At 42.6% G+C, this 20,722-nt stretch overlaps 7 non-coding genes across 7 annotated transcripts; all 7 read right to left on the bottom strand.

Annotated features, from left to right (window-relative positions):
• Nucleotides 1–4,677: 4,677 nt before the first annotated feature.
• On the bottom strand, nucleotides 4,678–4,749 carry trnag-ucc (transfer RNA glycine (anticodon UCC)). The gene has a single exon. It is a non-coding gene; the product is annotated as a tRNA-Gly (tRNA).
• Nucleotides 4,750–6,702: 1,953 nt separating this feature from the next.
• trnag-ucc (transfer RNA glycine (anticodon UCC)) lies at nucleotides 6,703–6,774 on the bottom strand. The gene has a single exon. It is a non-coding gene; the product is annotated as a tRNA-Gly (tRNA).
• A 1,946-nt stretch (nucleotides 6,775–8,720) lies between these two features.
• Nucleotides 8,721–8,792, bottom strand: trnag-ucc (transfer RNA glycine (anticodon UCC)). The gene has a single exon. It is a non-coding gene; the product is annotated as a tRNA-Gly (tRNA).
• Nucleotides 8,793–10,744: 1,952 nt separating this feature from the next.
• On the bottom strand, nucleotides 10,745–10,816 carry trnag-ucc (transfer RNA glycine (anticodon UCC)). Its single transcript has one exon. It is a non-coding gene; the product is annotated as a tRNA-Gly (tRNA).
• Nucleotides 10,817–12,768: 1,952 nt separating this feature from the next.
• On the bottom strand, nucleotides 12,769–12,840 carry trnag-ucc (transfer RNA glycine (anticodon UCC)). The gene has a single exon. It is a non-coding gene; the product is annotated as a tRNA-Gly (tRNA).
• A 1,953-nt stretch (nucleotides 12,841–14,793) lies between these two features.
• trnag-ucc (transfer RNA glycine (anticodon UCC)) lies at nucleotides 14,794–14,865 on the bottom strand. The gene has a single exon. It is a non-coding gene; the product is annotated as a tRNA-Gly (tRNA).
• A 3,978-nt stretch (nucleotides 14,866–18,843) lies between these two features.
• On the bottom strand, nucleotides 18,844–18,915 carry trnag-ucc (transfer RNA glycine (anticodon UCC)). Its single transcript has one exon. It is a non-coding gene; the product is annotated as a tRNA-Gly (tRNA).
• Nucleotides 18,916–20,722: the final 1,807 nt, after the last annotated feature.

Below are 20,722 nucleotides of genomic sequence, written 5' to 3'. Positions count from 1 at the left end.
ATCTTGTACTGCTAAATGCAAGTTAAGAATCTGATCAGCTTGCAATCACAATAAAATCACTTGATAACACACTGGGAGATAACAGTTTTGTTCATCTTAGCCTGAAAGACATCAGCAGCCTATATTATCCCGGGGGGGGGGGGGGGGAAGCAGTGAAAAAGTCCCAAGGCAAAAGGGCCAGCTGATTGAATAGTCTAAACTCTCCTCAGTGCTGGTGGTGTACATATCAAATGTCCAGATCATAAGACACAGAATTTATAGCAAAAGATCACTGTGTCATGCATGCAACTGGTACAATATATTGAACAAACCTGGGTTGCTGTTAAGTCTTTCATCTTTTTGAATGGGCTGCTATCATTTATTGTAAATCCCAGAAACTCTTTCAAGCCACCTTCTCAAGTTAACTTAAAGTTTTATATTAAAAACAAAGTGACATCTCAGCTCAGACAATGCATTAAAGATGTGAGGTTAGAGTCTGTCTGTATGGCAATCTTGAGCCAGACTGGTTCTATTTCCAAAGTAGGACTTTATAAAATGTTATACAGATTGACTGCCTGCATTGACTGCCCGCAGACTATATGCTTTTTGAACAAAATAGAATGTATCTGCAAATACAATTCTGTAAATGCAAATTCACCTCAGAGACTTACGTGGTGGTTGGGGGGTGGGTAGAGAGAGAGAGAGACAGAGAGAGAGAGAGATTTTGTGTGTGTGTGTATTTGTGTGTCTGAGAGAGCGTACGTATGAGAGAGGCTCTGCGTCAATGTGTGAGTATGTAAGAGCGTGCGTGTATGTGTATGTGTGAGAGTGTTTAATGTAGTGAGGTCACCTGTAGTGTGACATGAACCCCGGGTCCCGGTAGAGGCCCTCCCTATGGGTACCGTTCTTGGCTATCAGCTTCTGCTCAGCCACTCTGTGTTGTTGTGTATCCTGACGTCTGCCTTGGAGGATGGTCACCTGAAGATCCAAGGCCAAATGTCCTTGACTGCTGAAGTGCTCCCCGACTGGGAGGGAACATCTCTGTCTGGTGATTGTTGTGCAGTTTCCATTCATCCGTTGTCATAGTGTCTGCTTGGCCTCACCAATGTACCATGCAGGGTGGCACGGTGGCTCAGTAGTTAGCACTGCTGCCTCACAGTGCCAGGAACTGTTCAATTACAACCTCAGGTGACTGTCTGTGTGGAGTTTGCACATTCTCCCTGTGCCAGCATAGGTTTCCCCCAGGGGCTCCAGTTTCCTCCCACAGTCCAAAGATCTGCAGGTTAGGTGAATTGGCCATGCTAAATTGCCCGTAGTGTTCAGGTATGTATAGGTCAGGTGCATTAGTCAGGGATAAACATAGAATAATTGGGTAGGGGATTGGGTCTGGATGGGTTACTCTTCGTCAGGTTGGTGTAGATTTGTTGGGCCAAGGGTCCTGCTTCCACACTGTAGGGATTCTATGATTGTATGCCTCGCGGCATCCTTGCCTGCAGTGATTGAGATAGACAACGTTGGCCGAGTCACATGTGTACCTGCCATGTACATGGTGGGAGGTGTCCGCACATGTAATGGTGGTATCCGTGTCAACACTCTGACACGTCTTGCACTGTTTGCCATGACAGGGCTGTACAGTATTGTAGTCAATGTTGTCCTGAAGGCTGGGCAGTTTGCTGTGAACGATGATCTGTTTAAGCATTAGCGGTTATTTAAAAGCGAGAAGTGGAAGTAGGGAAGGTCTCGGCAAGGTTCTTATCCTCATTGATAATGTGCTGCAGGCTGTGAAAAACATGACATAGTTTCTCCAATCCTGGGAAATTGCTGGAAAAGCGCAGTAGGTCAGGCAGCATCCAAGGAACAGGAGAATCGACGTTTCGGGCATAAGCCGTTCTTCAGGAATCCTGGGCGTATGCCCGAAACGTCGATTCTCCTGTTCCTTGGATACTGCCTGACCTGCTGCGCTTTTCCAGCAACACATTTTCAGCATTTACTTTCATATACACAAGATAATAAGTAAATTGAGGGGGCAGTTAAGATCTCTTTGACGGTTCATGTTGACCAGTCTGTACAGAGGATGATATCTGTGGAACCAGTGATCGTTTACTGAATCCCAACGTTCTCCAGATCAAATCCCCTTTCACAGCTTTGCTGTGTAGCTCACCAGCTGATGTTGATCTCCCCACAGTCTGCAGACAGCTTCCCCAAAACCAATGACGAATGTTTTATCATCTGCAAATTCGATATCCGACACCAATTCCACAACAGTGATATATACAACAGGCAAACAGGTGACTAATTTCGATTAAAAAATAAAATAACCGATCTGATATAATAAATAATGCTGTGCCCATAAACAATGGACTGCCCACCCACTTTTCACTTGATATTAGGCTGTATTTCACAAAAAAAAAACTGAGTAATGTTGAAAGGAGTGAAATCTTGAAATAAAATGAAAAGGTCAGATATTCTGTCATGACACCAGTTAGTTTGAAACGGGTATCGTCCTGACTCCTTCATCTTCCAGGGCGCATCCTCAATTTCAAAGTGGTGGCCGCCCTCCAGAGGTTTGGCCCCGTAAATGTGGCTGACTCAAGGTGATGTGCAGATGTAAGTGTTTCATTCCCACTGCTGGAAATGGGCTTTTTGCTGTTGAGTGGTTTAAAAAGCAGCAGCTTGCGATGGCCGGAAATCGAACCTGGGTCAACTGCTTGGAAGGCAGCTATGCTCACCACTATACCACCATCGCTACGCTAGCGACAGCTCTGGACATCAGCTGATGTGCAATTCCACCAATAGTTCTTGATTCGAAATTTCGTTCGTTTTTTGATGCAAATTTTCCGGTGAAATATTAGAATTCAGAAGTAATAAATGATTAAGTTTTACTCATTTCACAGTTCGCATTATACCTTTTAATTCACACTTTTTAACAGTTCGGAAAGCAGAAATCTCTCGAAAAATGTGTATCAATCCGCACTTTGATTCTGTTGATAGATTTGTAGTTTTCTCTGTAACTTTGGAGAAGAGGGGGAGGGTGGAGTGGCAGCTGGGAGGGAGAGAAACCAGGGTAATTTTCAATGTTTTAAAATCAGAGTGTCATACAGCATGGAAACAGATCCTTAGCTCCAACCAGTTTATGCTGACTATATCCCCAAACCCAACTGCAACCACCTGCATGCACTTGAACATTTCCCATTTGCTCGCATTTGGTCATATCTCTCTAAACCTTTCCTATTCATGAACATATCCAAGTGTCTTTTCAACGTTGTAACTATACCTGCGTCCATCTATCTCTGACAGTTCATTGCACACACCAAACACTCGATGTGTAAAAAATTTATCCCTCATTTCCTTTTTAAATCCATAATCCCCTTTCCACTCAACAGCAAATCAAAGATCCATCTCAATGCTTTTCACAATAAGTAACTCCCCCAGTCCCTCCGTCATAAATCAATGGTCCATTTAAACAAACTGGGAATTGCATTCCTAATGTTTTTAAAATCAATAAATGCCCAGCCCTTATTAATGAATAAACGGTCCTTTTAAATAAACCCTGACCATTCCCAATGTTTGAAGTAAGCAGTAACCATCAGACCCTAATCAGGATGGGTACATGAATAGAAAGGGTTTGGAGGGATATGGGCCAGGTGGTGGCAGGTGGGACTAGATTGGGTTGGACTATCTGGTCGGCATGGACAGTTTGGACCGAAGGGTGTGTTTCCTTGCTGTGCATCTCTATGATTCCACGTGAAGGGGCATCTTAAATCAGAGAGGGATCTGAGTGTGGGGACATGTATTGTTCAAACTTACATTTACTTTCGTATTGGAGAAAGTGAGGACTGCAGGTGCTGGAGATCAGAGCTGAAAATGTGTTGCTGGAAAAGCGCAGCAGTTCAGGCAGCATCCAAGGAACAGGAGAATCGACGTTTCGGGCATAAGCCGTTCTTCAGGAATCCTGGGCGTATGCCCGAAACGTCGATTCTCCTGTTCATTGGATACTGCCTGACCTGCTGCGCTTTTCCACCAACACATTTTCAGCATTTACTTTCATATACACAAGATAATAAGTAAATTGAGGGGGCAGTTAAGATCTCTTTGTCGGTTCATGTTGACCAGTCTGTAGAGAGGATGATATCTGTGGAACCAGAGATCGTTTACTGAATCCCAACGTTCTCCAGATCAAATCCCCTTTCACAGCTTTGCTGTGTAGCTCACCAGCTGATGTTGATCTCCCCACAGTCTGCAGACAGCTTCCCCAAAACCAATGATGAATGTTTTATCATCTGCAAATTCGATATCCGACACCAATTCCACAACAGTGATATATACACCAGGCAAACAGGTGACTAATTTCGATTAAAAAATAAAATAACCGATCTGATATAATAAATAATGCTGTGCCCATAAACAATGGACTGCCCACCCACTTTTCACTTGATATTAGGCTGCATTTCACCAAAAGAAAACTGAGAGTAATGTTGAAAAGAGTGAAATCTTGAAATAAAGTGAAAAGCTCAGGATTTCTGTCATGACACCAGTTAATTTGAAACGGGTATCATCCTCAATTTCAAAGTGGTGTCCGCCCTCCAGAGGTTTGGCCCCGTTAATGTGGCTGACTCAAGGTGATGTGCAGATGTGAGTGTTTCATTCCCACTGCTGGAAATGGTCTTTTTGCTGTTGAGTGGTTTAAAAGCTGCAGCTTGCGATGGCCGGGAATCGAACCCGGGTCAACTGCTTGGAAGGCAGCTATGCTCACCACTATACCACCATCGCCACCACCGGCGCGGCACCAAACATCAGGGAACGTGCAATTCGACCAATAGTTCTTGATTCGAAATTTCGTTCGTTTTTTGATGCAAATTTTCCGGTGAAATAATAGAATTCAGAAGTAATAAAAGATTGAGTTTTACTGATTTGATAGTTTTCATTATACCTTTTAATTCACACTTTTTAACAGTTCGGGAAGCAGAAATCTCTCGAAAAATGTGTATCAATCCGCACTTTGATTCTGTTGATAGATTTGTAGTTTTCTCTGTAACTTTGGAGAAGAGGGGGAGGGTGGAGTGGCAGCTGGGAGGGAGAGGAACCTGGGTAATTTTCAATGTTTTAAAATCAAAGTGTCATACAGCATGGAAACAGATCCTTAGCTCCAACCAGTTTATGCTGACTATATCCCCAAACCCAACTGCAACCACCTGCATGCACTTGAACATTTCCCATTTGCTAGCATTTGGTCATATCTCTCTAAACCTTTCCTATTCATGAACATATCCAAGTGTCTTTTCAACGTTGTAACTATACCTGCGTCCATCTATCTCTGACAGTTCATTGCACACACCAAACACTCGATGTGTAAAAAATTTATCCCTCATTTCCTTTTTAAATCCATAATCCCCTTTCCACTCAACAGCAAATCAAAGATCCATCTCAATGCTTTTCACAATAAGTAACTCCCCCAGTCCCTCACTCATAAATCAATGGTCCATTTAAATAAACTGGGAATTGCATTCCTAATGTTTTTAAAATCAATAAATGCCCAGCCCTTATTAATGAATAAACGGTCCTTTTAAATAAACCCTGACCATTCCCAATGTTTGAAGTAAGCAGTAACCATCAGACCCCTAATCAGGATGGGTACATGAATAGAAAGGGTTTGGAGGGATATGGGCCAGGTGCTGGCAGGTGGGACTAGATTGGGTTGGACTATCTGGTCGGCATGGACAGTTTGGACCGAAGGGTGTGTTTCCTTGCTGTGCATCTCTATGATTCCACGTGAAGGGGCATCTTAAATCAGAGAGGGATCTGAGTGTGGGGACATGTATTGTTCAAACTTACATTTACTTTCGTATTGGAGAAAGTGAGGACTGCAGGTGCTGGAGATCAAAGCTGAAAATGTGTTGCTGGAAAAGCGCAGCAGGTCAAGCAGCATCCAAGGAACAGGAGAATCGACGTTTCGGGCATAAGCCGTTCTTCAGGAATCCTGGGCGTATGCCCGAAACGTCGATTCTCCTGTTCATTGGATACTGCCTGACCTGCTGCGCTTTTCCACCAACACATTTTCAGCATTTACTTTCATATACACAAGATAATAAGTAAATTGAGGGGGCAGTTAAGATCTCTCTGTCGGTTCATGTTGACCAGTCTGTAGAGAGGATGATATCTGTGGAACCAGAGATCGTTTACTGAATCCCAACGTTCTCCAGATCAAATCCCCTTTCACAGCTTTGCTGTGTAGCTCACCAGCTGATGTAGATGTCCCCACAGTCTGCAGACAGCTTCCCCAAAACCAATGACGAATGTTTTATCATCTGCAAATTCGATATCCGACACCAATTCCACAACAGTGATATATACACCAGGCAAACAGGTGACTAATTTCGATTAAAAAATAAAATAACCGATCTGATATAATAAATAATGCTGTGCCCATAAACAATGGACTGCCCACCCACTTTTCACTTGATATTAGGCTGCATTTCACCAAAAGAAAACTGAGAGTAATGTTGAAAAGAGTGAAATCTTGAAATAAAATGAAAAGCTCAGGATTTCTGTCATGACACCAGTTAATTTGAAACGGGTATCATCCTCAATTTCAAAGTGGTGGCCGCCCTCCAGAGGTTTGGCCCCGTTAATGTGGCTGACTCAAGGTGATGTGCAGATGTGAGTGTTTCATTCCCACTGCTGGAAATGGTCTTTTTGCTGTTGAGTGGTTTAAAAGCTGCAGCTTGCGATGGCCGGGAATCGAACCCGGGTCAACTGCTTGGAAGGCAGCTATGCTCACCACTATACCACCATCGCCACCACAGGCGCGGCTCCAGACATCAGGGAATGTGCAATTCGACCAATAGTTCTTGATTCGAAATTTCGTCGTTTTTTGATGCAAATTTTCCGGTGAAATAATAGAATTCAGAAGTAATAAAAGATTGAGTTTTACTGATTTGATAGTTTTCATTATACCTTTTAATTCACACTTTTTAACAGTTCGGGAAGCAGAAATCTCTCGAAAAATGTGTATCAATCCGCACTTTGATTCTGTTGATAGATTTGTAGTTTTCTCTGTAACTTTGGAGAAGAGGGGGAGGGTGGAGTGGCAGCTGGGAGGGAGAGAAACCAGGGTAATTTTCAATGTTTTAAAATCAGAGTGTCATACAGCATGGAAACAGATCCTTAGCTCCAACCAGTTTATGCTGACTATATCCCCAAACCCAACTGCAACCACCTGCATGCACTTGAACATTTCCCATTTGCTAGCATTTGGTCATATCTCTCTAAACCTTTCCTATTCATGAACATATCCAAGTGTCTTTTCAACGTTGTAACTATACCTGCGTCCATCTATCTCTGACAGTTCATTGCACACACCAAACACTCGATGTGTAAAAAATTTATCCCTCATTTCCTTTTTAAATCCATAATCCCCTTTCCACTCAACAGCAAATCAAAGATCCATCTCAATGCTTTTCACAATAAGTAACTCCCCCAGTCCCTCACTCATAAATCAATGGTCCATTTAAATAAACTGGGAATTGCATTCCTAATGTTTTTAAAATCAATAAATGCCCAGCCCTTATTAATGAATAAACGGTCCTTTTAAATAAACCCTGACCATTCCCAATGTTTGAAGTAAGCAGTAACCATCAGACCCCTAATCAGGATGGGTACATGAATAGAAAGGGTTTGGAGGGATATGGGCCAGGTGCTGGCAGGTGGGACTAGATTGGGTTGGACTATCTGGTCGGCATGGACAGTTTGGACCGAAGGGTGTGTTTCCTTGCTGTGCATCTCTGTGATTCCACGTGAAGGGGTATCTTAAATCAGAGAGGGATCTGAGTGTGGGGACATGTATTGTTCAAACTTACATTTACTTTCGTATTGGAGAAAGTGAGGACTGCAGGTGCTGGAGATCAGAGCTGAAAATGTGTTGCTGGAAAAGCGCAGCAGGTCAGGCAGCATCCAAGGAGAATCGACGTTTCGGGCATAAGCCGTTCTTCAGGAATCCTGGGCGTATGCCCGAAACGTCGATTCTCCTGTTCATTGGATACTGCCTGACCTGCTGCGCTTTTCCACCAACACATTTTCAGCATTTACTTTCATATACACAAGATAATAAGTAAATTGAGGGGGCAGTTAAGATCTCTTTGTCGGTTCATGTTGACCAGTCTGTAGAGAGGATGATATCTGTGGAACCAGAGATCGTTTACTGAATCCCAACGTTCTCCAGATCAAATCCCCTTTCACAGCTTTGCTGTGTAGCTCACCAGCTGATGTAGATCTCCCCACAGTCTGCAGACAGCTTCCCCAAAACCAATGACGAATGTTTTATCATCTGCAAATTCGATATCCGACACCAATTCCACAACAGTGATATATACACCAGGCAAACAGGTGACTAATTTCGATTAAAAAATAAAATAACCGATCTGATATAATAAATAATGCTGTGCCCATAAACAATGGACTGCCCACCCACTTTTCACTTGATATTAGGCTGCATTTCACCAAAAGAAAACTGAGAGTAATGTTGAAAAGAGTGAAATCTTGAAATAAAATGAAAAGCTCAGGATTTCTGTCATGACACCAGTTAATTTGAAACGGGTATCATCCTCAATTTCAAAGTGGTGGCCGCCCTCCAGAGGTTTGGCCCCGTTAATGTGGCTGACTCAAGGTGATGTGCAGATGTGAGTGTTTCATTCCCACTGCTGGAAATGGTCTTTTTGCTGTTGAGTGGTTTAAAAGCTGCAGCTTGCGATGGCCGGGAATCGAACGCGGGTCAACTGCTTGGAAGGCAGCTATGCTCACCACTATACCACCATCGCCACCACAGGCGCGGCTCCAAACATCAGGGAACGTGCAATTCGACCAATAGTTCTTGATTCGAAATTTCGTTCGTTTTTTGTGCAAATTTTCCGGTGAAATAATAGAATTCAGAAGTAATAAAAGATTGAGTTTTACTGATTTGATAGTTTTCATTATACCTTTTAATTCACACTTTTTAACAGTTCGGGAAGCAGAAATCTCTCGAAAAATGTGTATCAATCCGCACTTTGATTCTGTTGATAGATTTGTAGTTTTCTCTGTAACTTTGGAGAAGAGGGGGAGGGTGGAGTGGCAGCTGGGAGGGAGAGAAACCAGGGTAATTTTCAATGTTTTAAAATCAGAGTGTCATACAGCATGGAAACAGATCCTTAGCTCCAACCAGTTTATGCTGACTATATCCCCAAACCCAACTGCAACCACCTGCATGCACTTGAACATTTCCCATTTGCTAGCATTTGGTCATATCTCTCTAAACCTTTCCTATTCATGAACATATCCAAGTGTCTTTTCAACGTTGTAACTATACCTGCGTCCATCTATCTCTGACACTTCATTGCACACACCAAACACTCGATGTGTAAAAAATTTATCCCTCATTTCCTTTTTAAATCCATAATCCCCTTTCCACTCAACAGCAAATCAAAGATCCATCTCAATGCTTTTCACAATAAGTAACTCCCCCAGTCCCTCACTCATAAATCAATGGTCCATTTAAATAAACTGGGAATTGCATTCCTAATGTTTTTAAAATCAATAAATGCCCAGCCCTTATTAATGAATAAACGGTCCTTTTAAATAAACCCTGACCATTCCCAATGTTTGAAGTAAGCAGTAACCATCAGACCCCTCATCAGGATGGGTACATGAATAGAAAGGGTTTGGAGGGATATGGGCCAGGTGCTGGCAGGTGGGACTAGATTGGGTTGGACTATCTGGTCGGCATGGACAGTTTGGACCGAAGGGTGTGTTTCCTTGCTGTGCATCTCTATGATTCCACGTGAAGGGGCATCTTAAATCAGAGAGGGATCTGAGTGTGGGGACATGTATTGTTCAAACTTACATTTACTTTCGTATTGGAGAAAGTGAGGACTGCAGGTGCTGGAGATCAGAGCTGAAAATGTGTTGCTGGAAAAGCGCAGCAGGTCAAGCAGCATCCAAGGAACAGGAGAATCGACGTTTCGGGCATAAGCCGTTCTTCAGGAATCCTGGGCGTATGCCCGAAACGTCGATTCTCCTGTTCATTGGATACTGCCTGACCTGCTGCGCTTTTCCACCAACACATTTTCAGCATTTACTTTCATATACACAAGATAATAAGTAAATTGAGGGGGCAGTTAAGATCTCTTTGTCGGTTCATGTTGACCAGTCTGTAGAGAGGATGATATCTGTGGAACCAGAGATCGTTTACTGAATCCCAACGTTCTCCAGATCAAATCCCCTTTCACAGCTTTGCTGTGTAGCTCACCAGCTGATGTAGATCTCCCCACAGTCTGCAGACAGCTTCCCCAAAACCAATGACGAATGTTTTATCATCTGCAAATTCGATATCCGACACCAATTCCACAACAGTGATATATACACCAGGCAAACAGGTGACTAATTTCGATTAAAAAATAAAATAACCGATCTGATATAATAAATAATGCTGTGTCCATAAACAATGGACTGCCCACCCACTTTTCACTTGATATTAGGCTGCATTTCACCAAAAGAAAACTGAGAGTAATGTTGAAAAGAGTGAAATCTTGAAATAAAATGAAAAGCTCAGGATTTCTGTCATGACACCAGTTAATTTGAAACGGGTATCATCCTCAATTTCAAAGTGGTGGCCGCCCTCCAGAGGTTTGGCCCCGTTAATGTGGCTGACTCAAGGTGATGTGCAGATGTGAGTGTTTCATTCCCACTGCTGGAAATGGTCTTTTTGCTGTTGAGTGGTTTAAAAGCTGCGGCTTGCGATGACCGGGAATCGAACCCGGGTCAACTGCTTGGAAGGCAGCTATGCTCACCACTATACCACCATCGCCACCACAGGCGCGGCTCCAAACATCAGGGAACGTGCAATTCGACCAAGAGTTCTTGATTCGAAATTTCGTTCGTTTTTTGATGCAAATTTTCCGGTGAAATAATAGAATTCAGAAGTAATAAAAGATTGAGTTTTACTGATTTGATAGTTTTCATTATACCTTTTAATTCACACTTTTTAACAGTTCGGGAAGCAGAAATCTCTCGAAAAATGTGTATCAATCCGCACTTTGATTCTGTTGATAGATTTGTAGTTTGCTCTGTTACTTTGGAGAAGAGGGGGAGGGTGGAGTGGCAGCTGGGAGGGAGAGAAACCAGGGTAATTTTCAATGTTTTAAAATCAGAGTGTCATACAGCATGGAAACAGATCCTTAGCTCCAACCAGTTTATGCTGACTATATCCCCAAACCCAACTGCAACCACCTGCATGCACTTGAACATTTCCCATTTGCTAGCATTTGGTCATATCTCTCTAAACCTTTCCTATTCATGAACATATCCAAGTGTCTTTTCAACGTTGTAACTATACCTGCGTCCATCTATCTCTGACACTTCATTGCACACACCAAACACTCGATGTGTAAAAAATTTATCCCTCATTTCCTTTTTAAATCCATAATCCCCTTTCCACTCAACAGCAAATCAAAGATCCATCTCAATGCTTTTCACAATAAGTAACTCCCCCAGTCCCTCACTCATAAATCAATGGTCCATTTAAACAAACTGGGAATTGCATTCCTAATGTTTTTAAAATCAATAAATGCCCAGCCCTTATTAATGAATAAACGGTCCTTTTAAATAAACCCTGACCATTCCCAATGTTTGAAGTAAGCAGTAACCATCAGACCCTAATCAGGATGGGTACATGAATAGAAAGGGTTTGGAGGGATATGGGCCAGGTGCTGGCAGGTGGGACTAGATTGTGTTGGACTATCTGGTCGGCATGGACAGTTTGGACCGAAGGGATTGTTTCCTTGCTGTGCATCTCTATGATTCCACGTGAAGGGGCATCTTAAATCAGAGAGGGATCTGAGTGTGGGGACATGTATTGTTCAAACTTACATTTACTTTCGTATTGGAGAAAGTGAGGACTGCAGGTGCTGGAGATCAGAGCTGAAAATGTGTTGCTGGGAAAGCGCAGCAGGTCAGGCAGCATCCAAGGAACAGGAGAATCGACGTTTCGGGCATAAGCCGTTCTTCAGGAATCCTGGGCGTATGCCCGAAACGTCGATTCTCCTGTTCATTGGATACTGCCTGACCTGCTGCGCTTTTCCACCAACACATTTTCAGCATTTACTTTCATATACACAAGATAATAAGTAAATTGAGGGGGCAGTTAAGATCTCTTTGTCGGTTCATGTTGACCAGTCTGTAGAGAGGATGATATCTGTGGAACCAGAGATCGTTTACTGAATCCCAACGTTCTCCAGATCAAATCCCTTTTCACAGCTTTGCTGTGTAGCTCACCAGCTGATGTAGATCTCCCCACAGTCTGCAGACAGCTTCCCCAAAACCAATGACGAATGTTTTATCATCTGCAAATTCGATATCCGACACCAATTCCACAACAGTGATATATACACCAGGCAAACAGGTGACTAATTTCGATTAAAAAATAAAATAACCGATCTGATATAATAAATAATGCTGTGCCCATAAACAATGGACTGCCCACCCACTTTTCACTTGATATTAGGCTGCATGTCACCAAAAGAAAACTGAGAGTAATGTTGAAAGGAGTGAAATCTTGAAATAAAATGAAAAGCTCAGGATTTCTGTCATGACACCAGTTAATTTGAAACGGGTATCATCCTCAATTTCAAAGTGGTGGCCGCCCTCCCGAGGTTTGGCCCCGTTAATGTGGCTGACTGAAGGTGATGTGCAGATGTAGGTGTTTCATTCCCACTGCTGGAAATGGTCTTTTTGCTGTTGAGTGGTTTAAAAGCTGCAGGTTGCGATGGCCGGGAATCGAACCCAGGTCAACTGCTTGGAAGGCAGCTATGCTCACCACTATACCACCATCGCCACCACAGGCGCGGCTCCAAACATCAGGGAACGTGCAATTCGACCAATAGTTCTTGATTCGAAATTTCGTTCGTTTTTTGATGCAAATTTTCCGGTGAAATAATAGAATTCAGAAGTAATAAAAGATTGAGTTTTACTGATTTGATAGTTTTCATTATACCTTTTAATTCACACTTTTTAACAGTTCGGGAAGCAGAAATCTCTCGAAAAATGTGTATCAATCCGCACTTTGATTCTGTTGATAGATTTGTAGTTTTCTCTGTTACTTTGGAGAAGAGGGGGAGGGTGGAGTGGCAGCTGGGAGGGAGAGAAACCAGGGTAATTTTCAATGTTTTAGAATCACAGTGTCATACAGCATGGAAACAGATCCTTAGCTCCAACCAGTTTATGCTGACTATATCCCCAAACCCAACTGCAACCACCTGCATGCACTTGAACATTTCCCATTTGCTAGCATTTGGTCATATCTCTCTAAACCTTTCCTATTCATGAACATATCCAAGTGTCTTTTCAACGTTGTAACTATACCTGCGTCCATCTATCTCTGACAGTTCATTGCACACACCAAACACTCGATGTGTAAAAAATTTATCCCTCATTTCGTTTTTAAATCCATAACCCCCTGTCCACTCAACAGCAAATCAAAGATCCATCTCAATGCTTTTCACTATAAGTAACTCCCCCAGTCCCTCACTCATAAATCAATGGTCCATTTAAACAAACTGGGAATTGCATTCCTAATGTTTTTAAAATCAATAAATGCCCAGCCCTTATTAATGAATAAACGGTCCTTTTAAATAAACCCTGACCATTCCCAATGTTTGAAGTAAGCAGTAACCATCAGACCCCTAATCAGAATGGGTACATGAATAGAAAGGGTTTGGAGGGATATGGGCCAGTTGCTGGCAGGTGGGACTAGATTGGGTTGGACTATCTGGTCGGCATGGACAGTTTGGACCGAAGGGTGTGTTTCCTTGCTGTGCATCTCTATGATTCCACGTGAAGGGGCATCTTAAATCAGAGAGGGATCTGAGTGTGGGGACATGTATTGTTCAAACTTACATTTACTTTCGTATTGGAGAAAGTGAGGACTGCAGGTGCTGGAGATCAGAGCTGAAAATGTGTTGCTGGAAAAGCGCAGCAGGTCAGGCAGCATCCAAGGAACAGGAGAATCGACGTTTCGGGCATAAGCCGTTCTTCAGGAATCCTGGGCGTATGCCCGAAACGTCGATTCTCCTGTTCATTGGATACTGCCTGACCTGCTGCGCTTTTCCACCAACACATTTTCAGCATTTACTTTCATATACACAAGATAATAAGTAAATTGAGGGGGCAGTTAAGATCTCTTTGTCGGTTCATGTTGACCAGTCTGTAGAGAGGATGATATCTGTGGAACCAGAGATCGTTTACTGAATCCCAACGTTCTCCAGATCAAATCCCCTTTCACAGCTTTGCTGTGTAGCTCACCAGCTGATGTAGATCTCCCCACAGTCTGCAGACAGCTTCCCCAAAACCAATGACGAATGTTTTATCATCTGCAAATTCGATATCCGACACCAATTCCACAACAGTGATATATACACCAGGCAAACAGGTGACTAATTTCGATTAAAAAATAAAATAACCGATCTGATATAATAAATAATGCTGTGCCCATAAACAATGGACTGCCCACCCACTTTTCACTTGATATTAGGCTGCATTTCACCAAAAGAAAACTGAGAGTAATGTTGAAAAGAGTGAAATCTTGAAATAAAATGAAAAGCTCAGGATTTCTGTCATGACACCAGTTAATTTGAAACGGGTATCATCCTCAATTTCAAAGTGGTGGCCGCCCTCCAGAGGTTTGGCCCCGTTAATGTGGCTGACTCAAGGTGATGTGCAGATGTGAGTGTTTCATTCCCACTGCTGGAAATGGTCTTTTTGCTGTTGAGTGGTTTAAAAGCTGCAGCTTGCGATGGCCGGGAATCGAACGCGGGTCAACTGCTTGGAAGGCAGCTATGCTCACCACTACACCACCATCGCCACCACAGGCGCGGCTCCAAACATCAGGGAATGTGCAATTCGACCAATAGTTCTTGATTCGAAATTTCGTTCGTTTTTTGATGCAAATTTTCCGGTGAAATAATAGAATTCAGAAGTAATAAAAGATTGAGTTTTACTGATTTGATAGTTTTCATTATACCTTTTAATTCACACTTTTTAACAGTTCGGGAAGCAGAAATCTCTCGAAAAATGTGTATCAATCCGCACTTTGATTCTGTTGATAGATTTGTAGTTTTCTCTGTTACTTTGGAGAAGAGGGGGAGGGTGGAGTGGCAGCTGGGAGCGAGAGAAACCAGGGTAATTTTCAATGTTTTAAAATCAGAGTGTCATACAGCATGGAAACAGATCCTTAGCTCCAACCAGTTTATGCTGACTATATCCCCAAACCCAACTGCAACCACCTGCATGCACTTGAACATTTCCCATTTGCTAGCATTTGGTCATATCTCTCTAAACCTTTCCTATTCATGAACATATCCAAGTGTCTTTTCAACGTTGTAACTATACCTGCGTCCATCTATCTCTGACACTTCATTGCACACACCAAACACTCGATGTGTAAAAAATTTATCCCTCATTTCCTTTTTAAATCCATAATCCCCTTTCCACTCAACAGCAAATCAAAGATCCATCTCAATGCTTTTCACAATAAGTAACTCCCCCAGTCCCTCACTCATAAATCAATGGTCCATTTAAACAAACTGGGAATTGCATTCCTAATGTTTTTAAAATCAATAAATGCCCAGCCCTTATTAATGAATAAACGGTCCTTTTAAATAAACCCTGACCATTCCCAATGTTTGAAGTAAGCAGTAACCATCAGACCCCTAATCAGGATGGGTACATGAATAGAAAGGGTTTGGAGGGATATGGGCCAGGTGCTGGCAGGTGGGACTAGATTGGGTTGGACTATCTGGTCGGCATGGACAGTTTGGACCGAAGGGTGTGTTTCCTTGCTGTGCATCTCTATGATTCCACGTGAAGGGGCATCTTAAATCAGAGAGGGATCTGAGTGTGGGGACATGTATTGTTCAAACTTACATTTACTTTCGTATTGGAGAAAGTGAGGACTGCAGGTGCTGGAGATCAGAGCTGAAAATGTGTTGCTGGAAAAGCGCAGCAGGTCAGGCAGCATCCAAGGAACAGGAGAATCGACGTTTCGGGCATAAGCCGTTCTTCAGGAATCCTGGGCGTATGCCCGAAACGTCGATTCTCCTGTTCATTGGATACTGCCTGACCTGCTGCGCTTTTCCACCAACACATTTTCAGCATTTACTTTCATATACACAAGATAATAAGTAAATTGAGGGGGCAGTTAAGATCTCTTTGTCGGTTCATGTTGACCAGTCTGTAGAGAGGATGATATCTGTGGAACCAGAGATCGTTTACTGAATCCCAACGTTCTCCAGATCAAATCCCCTTTCACAGCTTTGCTGTGTAGCTCACCAGCTGATGTAGATCTCCCCACAGTCTGCAGACAGCTTCCCCAAAACCAATGACGAATGTTTTATCATCTGCAAATTCGATATCCGACACCAATTCCACAACAGTGATATATACACCAGGCAAACAGGTGACTAATTTCGATTAAAAAATAAAATAACTGATCTGATATCATAAATAATGCTGTGCCCATAAACAATGGACTGCCCACCCACTTTTCACTTGATATTAGGCTGCATTTCACCAAAAGAAAACTGAGAGTAATGTTGAAAAGAGTGAAATCTTGAAATAAAATGAAAAGCTCAGGATTTCTGTCATGACACCAGTTAATTTGAAACGGGTATCATCCTCAATTTCAAAGTGGTGGCCGCCCTCCAGAGGTTTGGCCCCGTTAATGTGGCTGACTCAAGGTGATGTGCAGATGTGAGTGTTTCATTCCCACTGCTGGAAATGGTCTTTTTGCTGTTGAGTGGTTTAAAAGCTGCAGCTTGCGATGGCCGGAAATCGAACGCGGGTCAACTGCTTGGAAGGCAGTTATGCTCACCACTATACCACCATCGCCACCACAGGCGCGGCTCCAAACATCAGGGAACGTGCAATTCGACCAATAGTTCTTGATTCGAAATTTCGTTCGTTTTTTGATGCAAATTTTCCGGTGAAATAATAGAATTCAGAAGTAATAAAAGATTGAGTTTTGCTGATTTGATAGTTTTCATTATACCTTTTAATTCACACTTTTTAACAGTTCGGGAAGCAGAAATCTCTCGAAAAATGTGTATCAATCCGCACTTTGATTCTATTGATAGATTTGTAGTTTTCTCTGTTACTTTGGAGAAGAGGGGGAGGGTGGAGTGGCAGCTGGGAGGGAGAGAAACCAGGGTAATTTTCAATGTTTGAAAATCAGAGTGTCATACAGCATGGAAACAGATCCTTAGCTCCAACCAGTTTATGCTGACTATATCCCCAAACCCAACTGCAACCACCTGCATGCACTTGAACATTTCCCATTTGCTAGCATTTGGTCATATCTCTCTAAACCTTTCCTATTCATGAACATATCCAAGTGTCTTTTCAACGTTGTAACTATACCTGCGTCCATCTATCTCTGACAGTTCATTGCACACACCAAACACTCGATGTGTAAAAAATTTATCCCTCATTTCCTTTTTAAATCCATAATCCCCTTTCCACTCAACAGCAAATCAAAGATCCATCTCAATGCTTTTCACAATAAGTAACTCCCCCAGTCCCTCACTCATAAATCAATGGTCCATTTAAATAAACTGGGAATTGCATTCCTAATGTTTTTAAAATCAATAAATGCCCAGCCCTTATTAATGAATAAACAGTCCTTTTAAATAAACCCTGACCATTCCCAATGTTTGAAGTAAGCAGTAACCATCAGACCCCTAATCAGGATGGGTACATGAATAGAAAGGGTTTGGAGGGATATGGGCCAGGTGCTGGCAGGTGGGACTAGATTGGGTTGGACTATCTGGTCGGCATGGACAGTTTGGACCGAAGGGTGTGTTTCCTTGCTGTGCATCTCTATGATTCCACGTGAAGGGGCATCTTAAATCAGAGAGGGATCTGAGTGTGGGGACATGTATTGTTCAAACTTACATTTACTTTCGTATTGGAGAAAGTGAGGACTGCAGGTGCTGGAGATCAGAGCTGAAAATGTGTTGCTGGAAAAGCGCAGCAGGTCAAGCAGCATCCAAGGAACAGGAGAATCGACGTTTCGGGCATAAGCCGTTCTTCAGGAATCCTGGGCGTATGCCCGAAACGTCGATTCTCCTGTTCATTGGATACTGCCTGACCTGCTGCGCTTTTCCACCAACACATTTTCAGCATTTACTTTCATATACACAAGATAATAAGTAAATTGAGGGGGCAGTTAAGATCTCTTTGTCGGTTCATGTTGACCAGTCTGTAGAGAGGATGATATCTGTGGAACCAGAGATCGTTTACTGAATCCCAACGTTCTCCAGATCAAATCCCCTTTCACAGCTTTGCTGTGTAGCTCACCAGCTGATGTAGATCTCCCCACAGTCTGCAGACAGCTTCCCCAAAACCAATGACGAATGTTTTATCATCTGCAAATTCGATATCCGACACCAATTCCACAACAGTGATATATACACCAGGCAAACAGGTGACTAATTTCGATTAAAAAATAAAATAACCGATCTGATATAATAAATAATGCTGTGCCCATAAACAATGGACTGCCCACCCACTTTTCACTTGATATTAGGCTGCATTTCACCAAAAGAAAACTGAGAGTAATGTTGAAAAGAGTGAAATCTTGAAATAAAATGAAAAGCTCAGGATTTCTGTCATGACACCAGTTAATTTGAAACGGGTATCATCCTCAATTTCAAAGTGGTGGCCGCCCTCCAGAGGTTTGGCCCCGTTCATGTGGCTGACTCAAGGTGATGTGCAGATGTGAGTGTTTCATTCCCACTGCTGGAAATGGTCTTTTTGCTGTTGAGTGGTTTAAAAGCTGCAGCTTGCGATGGCCGGGAATCGAACCCAGGTCAACTGCTTGGAAGGCAGCTATGCTCACCACTATACCACCATCGCCACCACAGGCGCGGCTCCAAACATCAGGGAACGTGCAATTCGACCAATAGTTCTTGATTCGAAATTTCGTTCGTTTTTTGATGCAAATTTTCCGGTGAAATAATAGAATTCAGAAGTAATAAAAGATTGAGTTTTACTGATTTGATAGTTTTCATTATACCTTTTAATTCACACTTTTTAACAGTTCGGGAAGCAGAAATCTCTCGAAAAATGTGTATCAATCCGCACTTTGATTCTATTGATAGATTTGTAGTTTTCTCTGTTACTTTGGAGAAGAGGGGGAGGGTGGAGTGGCAGCTGGGAGGGAGAGAAACCAGGGTAATTTTCAATGTTTTAAAATCAGAGTGTCATACAGCATGGAAACAGATCCTTAGCTCCAACCAGTTTATGCTGACTATATCCCCAAACCCAACTGCAACCACCTGCATGCACTTGAACATTTCCCATTTGCTAGCATTTGGTCATATCTCTCTAAACCTTTCCTATTCATGAACATATCCAAGTGTCTTTTCAACGTTGTAACTATACCTGCGTCCATCTATCTCTGACAGTTCATTGCACACACCAAACACTCGATGTGTAATAAATTTATCCCTCATTTCCTTTTTAAATCCATAATCCCCTTTCCACTCAACAGCAAATCAAAGATCCATCTCAATGCTTTTCACAATAAGTAACTCCCCCAGTCCCTCACTCATAAATCAATGGTCCATTTAAACAAACTGGGAATTGCATTCCTAATGTTTTTAAAATCAATAAATGCCCAGCCCTTATTAATGAATAAACGGTCCTTTTAAATAAACCCTGACCATTCCCAATGTTTGAAGTAAGCAGTAACCATCAGACCCTAATCAGGATGGGTACATGAATAGAAAGGGTTTGGAGGGATATGGGCCAGGTGCTGGCAGGTGGGACTAGACTGGGTTGGACTATCTGGTCGGCATGGACAGTTTGGACCGAAGGGTGTGTTTCCTTGCTGTGCATCTCTATGATTCCACGTGAAGGGGCATCTTAAATCAGAGAGGGATCTGAGTGTGGGGACATGTATTGTTCAAACTTACATTTACTTTCGTATTGGAGAAAGTGAGGACTGCAGGTGCTGGAGATCAGAGCTGAAAATGTGTTGCTGGAAAAGCGCAGCAGGTCAGGCAGCATCCAAGGAACAGGAGAATCGACGTTTCGGGCATAAGCCGTTCTTCAGGAATCCTGGGCGTATGCCCGAAACGTCGATTCTCCTGTTCATTGGATACTGCCTGACCTGCTGCGCTTTTCCACCAACACATTTTCAGCATTTACTTTCATATACACAAGATAATAAGTAAATTGAGGGGGCAGTTAAGATCTCTTTGTCGGTTCATGTTGACCAGTCTGTAGAGAGGATGATATCTGTGGAACCAGAGATCGTTTATTGAATCCCAACGTTCTCCAGATCAAATCCCCTTTCACAGCTTTGCTGTGTAGCTCACCAGCTGATGTAGATCTCCCCACAGTCTGCAGACAGCTTCCCCAAAACCAATGACGAATGTTTTATCATCTGCAAATTCGATATCCGACACCAATTCCACAACAGTGATATATACACCAGGCAAACAGGTGACTAATTTCGATTAAAAAATAAAATAACCGATCTGATATAATAAATAATGCTGTGCCCATAAACAATGGACTGCCCACCCACTTTCCACTTGATATTAGGCTGCATTTCACCAAAAGAAAACTGAGAGTAATGTTGAAAAGAGTGAAATCTTGAAATAAAATGAAAAGCTCAGGATTTCTGTCATGACACCAGTTAATTTGAAACGGGTAT

This window comes from Chiloscyllium plagiosum, unplaced genomic scaffold (assembly GCF_037043375.1).
Source record: "Chiloscyllium plagiosum isolate Xiang-an unplaced genomic scaffold, Cpla_swu_hap1 HiC_scaffold_12, whole genome shotgun sequence".
Classification (NCBI taxonomy): Eukaryota; Metazoa; Chordata; class Chondrichthyes; order Orectolobiformes; family Hemiscylliidae; genus Chiloscyllium; species Chiloscyllium plagiosum.
This window is presented reverse-complemented; position numbering and strand designations above follow the sequence as displayed.